Consider the following 8,156-nt stretch of genomic DNA (forward strand, 5'->3'; position numbering starts at 1 on the left):
GAAACTGTTTGAAGGTGAGTTGATATCTTTGAGGATTCCGATTACTGGCCGGTTCAGATAGCTATGTGATGGTATGCAGTGAAGAAGTAGGTACCAATAGATGTCGAACATTTGCACGCTGCTATCTTACACCATCGCTTGATGAGAAAACTCACATAATCCAATCACTTATAAACTTGAGAAAGGGCAAAAGTCGATTTGGCAGACGATTCTTGAGTGCGATATTCCAACATAAACGTCAGGCTCCAGTTGGTGAGGTTAGAATACTGACCCATAGTTGGGGACACTTTAGTTTACATCAACGGCGGTAACATGAAACTGGTTCAGCGCTCATTTTAAATCGCCTTCGCATTTATACAGGTGGCCATCTGTTTACATGTGTTTGCTCATTTTAGTATTTGGTTGATTTGATGTGAAAAATTTTCTCCAGCATTTCCCTTCATTCTATACCACTTTGGACGGTAGGCCTGTCTTACAAAAAGCACCGGCTTATAGTGGTTACATCGTCCGTGGTGTTAGGATATCGCTAACTTAGCAGCATGAACCAAAGCAGTGATAATTACACAAAATGTAAAACCTGGCATGGCTTACAACCTTATATTTTGTGGCAACAGGTAAGAAGTTTTGTGTGGCACTCGTCTGAGCTAACTAATGTCATTACGTCGACCGGCTATTGAGCTTTGTAACTACGCCAAGGTGAAATGCTTTTAGCCACAGAACCAGCCTAACCTGTTTGAGGCTAGTAAAGTTTAATCTGTTTCAATCGAGGGCGTATGCAGCATAAAATAGCAGAGAGGAATGTACACTCAGCTGCTGAATAATGAGTACGTCCAGGTAGCTGTATAACACCAAATGAAACATAAGGAAGTCAAATCTTGATACGGCGTGTAAAGCTCAGGAACTAATAATAAGACGGCGATGCCGCAGTCAAGTGTCCACGGCAAGTTACAACGGTGCACGTATGGAGCACTAACCAAAAATAGTCCGCACGCGTTCGAGAAGAAATCAGTATGATCACCAACAGCACACATCTGTCTTTGTTTATCAGAATAAGACGCCGAATGATAAGTGATCGCAGGAGTATCCGAATTGGGAACCATCGACAAACAGTCAATTTAGGATTCTGACTGACTTCTCTGGTTTCCATCTTTTAGGCCGTTATGTCACAGTGGTACCCAGTAAGCTTCAGCATGAAAATTCTAATAAAAGCCTTCATATACCCCTTTTTATCATCTTAGTCAATATACTGTCACACAAAATCAACAGTTCCAAACCTTTAAACCTGAACGAATAAGTAAAATTAATACTTTAAGAAGCCGTAAGTTGAAATGCAGCACAACTATTCGCCATAAAGATGTCGCAGAATGACGACATTCTAAAAGTTTTTTGGTCGGCCTGGTTTCAACTGTTTATTCGTTTTTATTACCTCTAAGGTTAAGGTCCAGCTGATTATTCGAGTACAATCCCGGTGCTTTCCGTCAGTACTACGTGAGCCTGGAATCTAAATTTCAAAACATGTTTCAGCATCACTCACTTTATGTGATGTTCATTTCTCTACTCAGTGGAATCGGCATGTGCCGCTGTTTTTCATTCTGCTTTATAACACTCCGTGTGCTTCACAAAGATTTTGCCTCTTCTCTGTGCGATTTCAACTCAAAGTGAATGGAGTATTACTTCAAACGGAAAAGTTCAAGGTCACGAATAATCACTGCAAGAGCTGGAAGGCGGATCACGCTGCTGCTACTCATGACTCATTGATTGGTCATGATCGAGATGAGGTCGAGGTGAGGCGTCGTGCACACACCCAGATGATAAGAAATCCAGTGGGACCAAAAATCAAGGCATAGCAGCACAGCCACATCGATCGACCTACATTGTTTCCATGCGGCAGAAAAGTACTCAGACATCGGTCATGGATTAGGAATATTTACTAGATGGGCGTTCTAAAGAGAACAAAACGAGAGAGCACATGTTTGCTGGAATAAACGGTGACACTCACACAACGCCGGTGATTTATATCCTGTTATTTGTAATCACAATAGCAACGAATGCATGTCATGCTAGACAAGACGGAGCCAGTGTGCATGCATGGTGAGTCTGTTTTGAACAACCCGAGTACCAGGAAAGTGAACGTGTCTTGACTGGCGCCACTCTGGTTAGCGGTGACACTCGGGATCAAATGCGCATTCATCATGGTTGTCGTTGACTTATTTCCGCACGATCTCACTAGCTCCCAGAATGAGAATTGAGATAATAAGATAGGTTGTTCAATTAAGTCTTTGAGCCCGTTTCTGAAACATAAAGTATATAATCAATAAATTTTGAGTACATGTGAATTTCGTACCCGTTTGAAGGCTGGACGATCGAACACCAAATTAAGAAAGTGCGCTCAAATGTACTAACCATTGTACAAAATGGTGCCACACTGGTAGTTCTTGCCAAGTGCAATGTGCGTCATGTAAGTAGTGGACAAGAGAATACAAAAATCAGTGTTAAAAATTCACATATCGGACTCTAACTGGAGGACAAACAACGGATGAGCTGGTCACGTGAACTAGAATGAAGATAAAATCCGCATCAAATCTATTGTAAACAGAGACCCGGCCGTAATGATGCAAACAGCAAGGCTTTAAAATGGGTCGAAAAAAAGGCGCACGCTTACTGAAGCAGTCCCAAAAGCCGAAGGAATTTCAACCGGATGGCAATATATACTGTTTGACCACAGGAGAATCGGGATTCCAATCGGAAGTAAGTGCTATTGGATTGTTTCAAACAACCTTTCCTTTTACCTGCATCCTAAGCTTCACCCCAGTCCTTCTTGTATTGCTGCAACCACTTGAACAGAACGGTTGCCAAGCCAATCTAAGAAAGTAGGCCCTGGCGTGGTTCTTTCTGGCTCTTTGGTTGATTTTATCCTGAACGCCTATGATGCAACAAAACTATCACGTCAGCTAAGAAGCCAGTTATAGGAACGGATAGCACGCGTAGTGAAAGCAATCACTTAGACATCAAACAACATTTTAGGTTGATTAGGGACGTGAACGCAACACAGTACCTTTCCTCCTCCACTATTAGCTACTCATTGTAGGGGTTTAGGACGGGGATTGTTAGTAAACCTTCTGAAAGGTGGTCTGGAGCATACAAAATGTACAGCCTGGCATCATGTGGAGCTTGGTGGAGAAGGAAAGGCTAATTTTTCGGGTTCTCTTTTTTTTACTTCTTACCGTCTTCATCCCCAACATGGGTTGAGAGGATAAGATGTGAGGTGTCGCCATCGGATGACTCATTCGGATCCGATGGCATCTAAATGGGAACTAAGTGAGCGATTCACTAATAGTCCGTCAAAGTCCGTCTACCAAAAACATCTCTGGCCCTTATTAGCAACTGTCCACGGTGGGAACTAAGTGAGCGATTCACTAATAGTAGATACGTTTCTGCCGTCAAAGTCCGTTTACCAAAAATATCTTTGGCCCTTATTAGCAACTGTCCACGACGATCAGAAACGTAGATCCTCTCAGCGTGGCACGACAGTTCGATGGATTTCCGGTGAACGAGACAGTTGAGATCCCATCGGGGATTAGGTCGTTAGTACGCTCACATCTGCAGATCGGCCACTGAATGGACAACCGATAGGCGATGTCTGTAGTTTCTATGATTTCAGAATGCCCTTTGTTAAAGTGCTTCATTATTTGATGCTATAGTCTGTGATGTTACAAAAGCGGTCGTCAAACATTACACAATCACCCATTATTTTCAAAGCACACTTGTAAAGGAATAACTGGTAACATCTACCTTTTACTTATATTAACCATATAGTGTAAAAATATCCACTAACCCACTCCAGTGAAAGATCCTGCTCATATTCTCTGCTGGCAATTGCTTGAACAGAGGCAATAAGATGCTGAACGGGTGTAGAAAAATTTGTCGCATTTTGCTGTCAGTTGAAACTGAGGCAAATAATTTAATTTTGCAATTATTGTTTTGTTGACTTTATTGTAGATATTAGATAGTCAAATGGCTGGAGTTCTAAAAATGTCTTGTGTCCCATGTAAAGGAAGAATCCCCCGACGTGCAACACATTGTAAAATTTCTATCGCATACTTCCTCTCTTTTTCCTTTCCAAAAAGAGCAAATAACATATGTGACAAAAGCCCTTTAACGTCCGTTTGGAAAGTGGTGCATTGGGACCTCACCAATTTTGTCTAAAGTATCGACTGCCTACATGATCAGGAGCTTAACGTTGTACTGAGTTAACAACAAACCAGATGTGAATTTTCGAGGTGGGAAAAGACTACTTGACATGCGTGTGACCAGTTCCACGCAGACAAAGGGTAGTCCGTTCAAAGTCGGCAGTACATAGGCCTGGCTCAGACTGAAGTTTGAGGGGCCAAGCTGATTTCTGCTATCTATCCATGAGCGTGATCCATTCGCTGAGTTTACTTAATTTTCGAAAATTGTACCGTATCATCTCATGTGATTGGGCTAGCATGTATATACCCTTTCTGCAACGTTATCGACTCGTTCTCTATTTGCGCTGCAAGGTCGCCTGTGTAGCTCGTATTTAAATCGTCTGTCAAATACCTCGTTTGGGTTGTTTGAGATGCGCTTTCGACTGGTTCCTTTTCCGGTTTGTGTTGCATTGCGGTCCTTCCTCCATGATTTTGGTTGGTCACGATGGTGCTTTCTGTTTCTTTCCCTCAGCCTGTTTGGTCCGCTCTTAGTTTGTATTGCAGCCTTACTTTTCTAGTCTGACTAGCCAATTGTACTTTCGTGCCTGATGTAGATTCTATTATTTCTTCTGTTGATCGGTCTGTTTGTGCTTGATGGTCAAGCTGATACCTCCCTTTGATGAGTCACTCTTTATCATTCTTCGAGTTATCGGTTTAGTTCTAGTTCAAGAAACCGGTTCATTTCCCTGGACCGTTTGTTTGGGTTTGTCCGCCTCTTCCTTTGTATTTAAAAGTGTTCTCCGTAAGGTGCTCGCATGCTTGCAAGCCACAGTTGTGTCATACTGCCTTGACGGCCGCACATTGAATTCCGAAATATTCTTGATGTGTGAAAACATGATCCGCCTGCCTTGTTCTTGAGCTGCTGAATTGGTAAAATTGGGCTTTCTGAGAGTCCACCATATGAAGTTGGTGCGGTATCCAATTCTCTAAAAAGTTCTGAACACACTTTTTTCTTCTCTGACTTTTGACTCAATAGTGTTGTAATGCGTCTCAATACGTTTGTAAAAGGTCCGGATGCAGCTAGAATTGTGACAACTTGGATGATTTTTTAGGCAGCCGAGAATTCGGTCAGTTTGCGCTGCTTTTCTGTAGACTTCTGCCTATGGATAGACTAAAAAGTCAAAGAATACCAGTTTTCCGTTTTTTTTCTTTCATTAGGGCTTGGATATTAACATTGTTGCCGGTACGGACTTGGAACGACGCCATTCAGTGCGTCCTGGAAATTCTTATGAAGCCAACAAGTACTTCCTCTCCGGCGAGGCAAACTTTTGCAGATGATTCAGTGGCTTCCACATAGCTAGTCTGTTTGCATACAAAAGTCACCGAAATTTTTAAAGTGATATGTAATAAATGTGATAAACCAACATACCTTTTGTTCCTACGTAAACTCACCTATGTATACAAAAACGGATATGCATTGATTGCGGAATTTACTGAGTAGGAAATACCTCAACCCTTCAATGTCCCACCAGCTGTGCATGGAATCTTAAGAACAGTCTAATGTCCTTAAGGTTCCTTTCAAAATTCGCACATTACCAAAACAACACCTTAAAAAGACTGCGTGCAATTAACCAATAATGAATAAATAGGCAGACGTCTTAATGACGTCTTAATGATTCAAATGTCCTATCGCTCATTTCCAGGCAAGGTTGCCGGGCTTACCATGCACTGTAAACATTAAGCCGGTATTTCAATAATCCTATCGACCCGACGGGGTAATTACATAGAGTAATTTGAGAAGAGAATCGTTTCCATCGCGTCTAGCCAGTTATCTTGCCGGAATTTTTTTCGAAATGACATTTTTCCAGTACAGATATCTATCTTACGATTAGATTGTTTGTTTTTATCCCATTTTAGCTTCCTTACGCAAAACTACTTCAAAATATCCCCTGAAATATATAAAAGTGCCAGCTTCAGAAGCTTTGCAAATATGGCCAGCTGATATGGTGTCAAAATTGGACAGACTGGCATTATCAGCAGAAATGATAGTAGAAATTTTACAAAAAGTATGGATTAGCTACTGGTTAGCTGCAAACACAATTCTATAAGTTCTGGATGTATCTTTGCTGTATTCATCGGGAGAATAAAGCAATTGGAGAAACCAATGACGGTTATCCTAGGACAAGTTGGTTCGCGCTGTTCATGGACGGCTGAACTTACGACTCAAAGCAATAATGTTTGCATTTGCATTATTGGTGTTCAGTTCCGGTCACCTTTGTTTGTGTTACAGCTTGTTCACTCATGTCCGGTCAGTGCACTATGCTCGTTCTGATTTGGCTACTATCCAAATCAAAACCAAATTGGTATGCAACTGAGTGTATTTCTTCTAATTTCGTGCAATTCGGGTTCAAGTAGAAAATAAGGTTGACGGAAACTCGAGGGCTTTGTCTAGTTGATGAGCTCAAGAAGGACAATACCGATCGTGGGCTCTTGAAGTGTTTTCAGTTAGTAGTGTATTACGTCCATAATTCGTATCGCGATATCCTGAATATCGTGCCAACGGAAGCATGCAGTTGCCTGCTGCGACACATTAACCTGTATAAAAAGCTTCATAAACGATAGATTCAGCTGGATTCCAGATGAGCTCGGTTCAAAACCAGAGTTGCCTGCTGCGACACATTAACCTGTATAAAAATCTTCATAAACGATAGATTCAGCTGGATTCCAGATGAGCCCGGTATCAAAACCAGATTGAGATTAAAATGAGTGTATTTCGCTAATGTCAAACTTCTGTTACTACCATCCACTTTCCTGAAGGTCTATTGATTTCCCGTTTGGTTGTAACTCATTTAGAGAATCCTCAATTGTTCCTGTTAACAAAACAGGAAGGAACAGGATACATAGAGCGGCAATGCCTTCCAGCTTATTTTGCACACGCAAACTCCAAAATCTCTGGGTGCTAAATTACTGGCCGATTTAGTGAGACGAGCACCACTTCATATGGGTAAATGATTGTGTGACTGGGCATTGACTGTACCGTACCCTCCAGCACATGATGGGCAGAAATTAGTGTTCTCAGCTTCCTAGACATATTAGGTTTACAAGTCAGTGGTCAGACATTGTACGCTAATGGGATCATAAAACGGAGAGAAATGAGTTAGAGAAATTCGCATGGAGGTAATTCTACTTGCTGAACAAGAAAGTGTAAAGCCGTGTTTGAACTGAGTGCCTTGGGTGTGTGAGTGTCATTACGCTCTCAAAGCGTGTGATGCTTATTTGTTTATTTCACCTCGCGTTATTTCACCGCATATTCTTTCGAACCAACTTGTGACCCGAAATTTTGGGTAAAGCTTCTTCCCGATTTTGTTAGTTTTCTACTTTTTCAAACGTCTATTAGCAACATCAGGGTTGTTCATACGGGGTCACCTCTTATCTTTCACGTTCCATTTAAAGCTGTTTTTACAGAACGGATGGCCCTAACAGTTCCTAGTATGCAACCCAGGGATTGGGGGGAAACGCTGCACCTTTTAAATGACCAGACTCTTTTTACGGAAAACAAACAAGCACCTAGAAAACATGTAGCGTGAGAATAGTTTGGTGCGCTGGATTCATGTGTGTGAGCTTCGTAAGGCTATATTCACCTCGGCTGGATGCTTGTGTACGCTGATGAAAGTGTCTGAAATTGGATGACCTTAATTTTTAGAATATACACCCCAGGCACCTTAGTCATCAGTGCGTCATTAGAACTCATATACCTTGGTAACTACTGGATCATATCTACCAAAGTAGCCTAAAAGTTTTCACCTACCTATGTTTAGAGCAGCTTCCCCGCCAGTATACATCCTAACCTGACTGACCAACAGTACCGCTTCTATGGTGATTTTTCGTCCATTCAGAAAACGGCCGGTGTAACAAGAACATTTCTTCCAGTAGTCTCCTAAACTCATCTTATAGGTTTGTCTTCAGATTAAGGAGCGACGGGGGCAA

This window comes from Opisthorchis viverrini (assembly GCF_000715545.1).
Source record: "Opisthorchis viverrini unplaced genomic scaffold opera_v5_223, whole genome shotgun sequence".
Lineage (NCBI taxonomy): Eukaryota > Metazoa > Platyhelminthes > Trematoda > Opisthorchiida > Opisthorchiidae > Opisthorchis > Opisthorchis viverrini.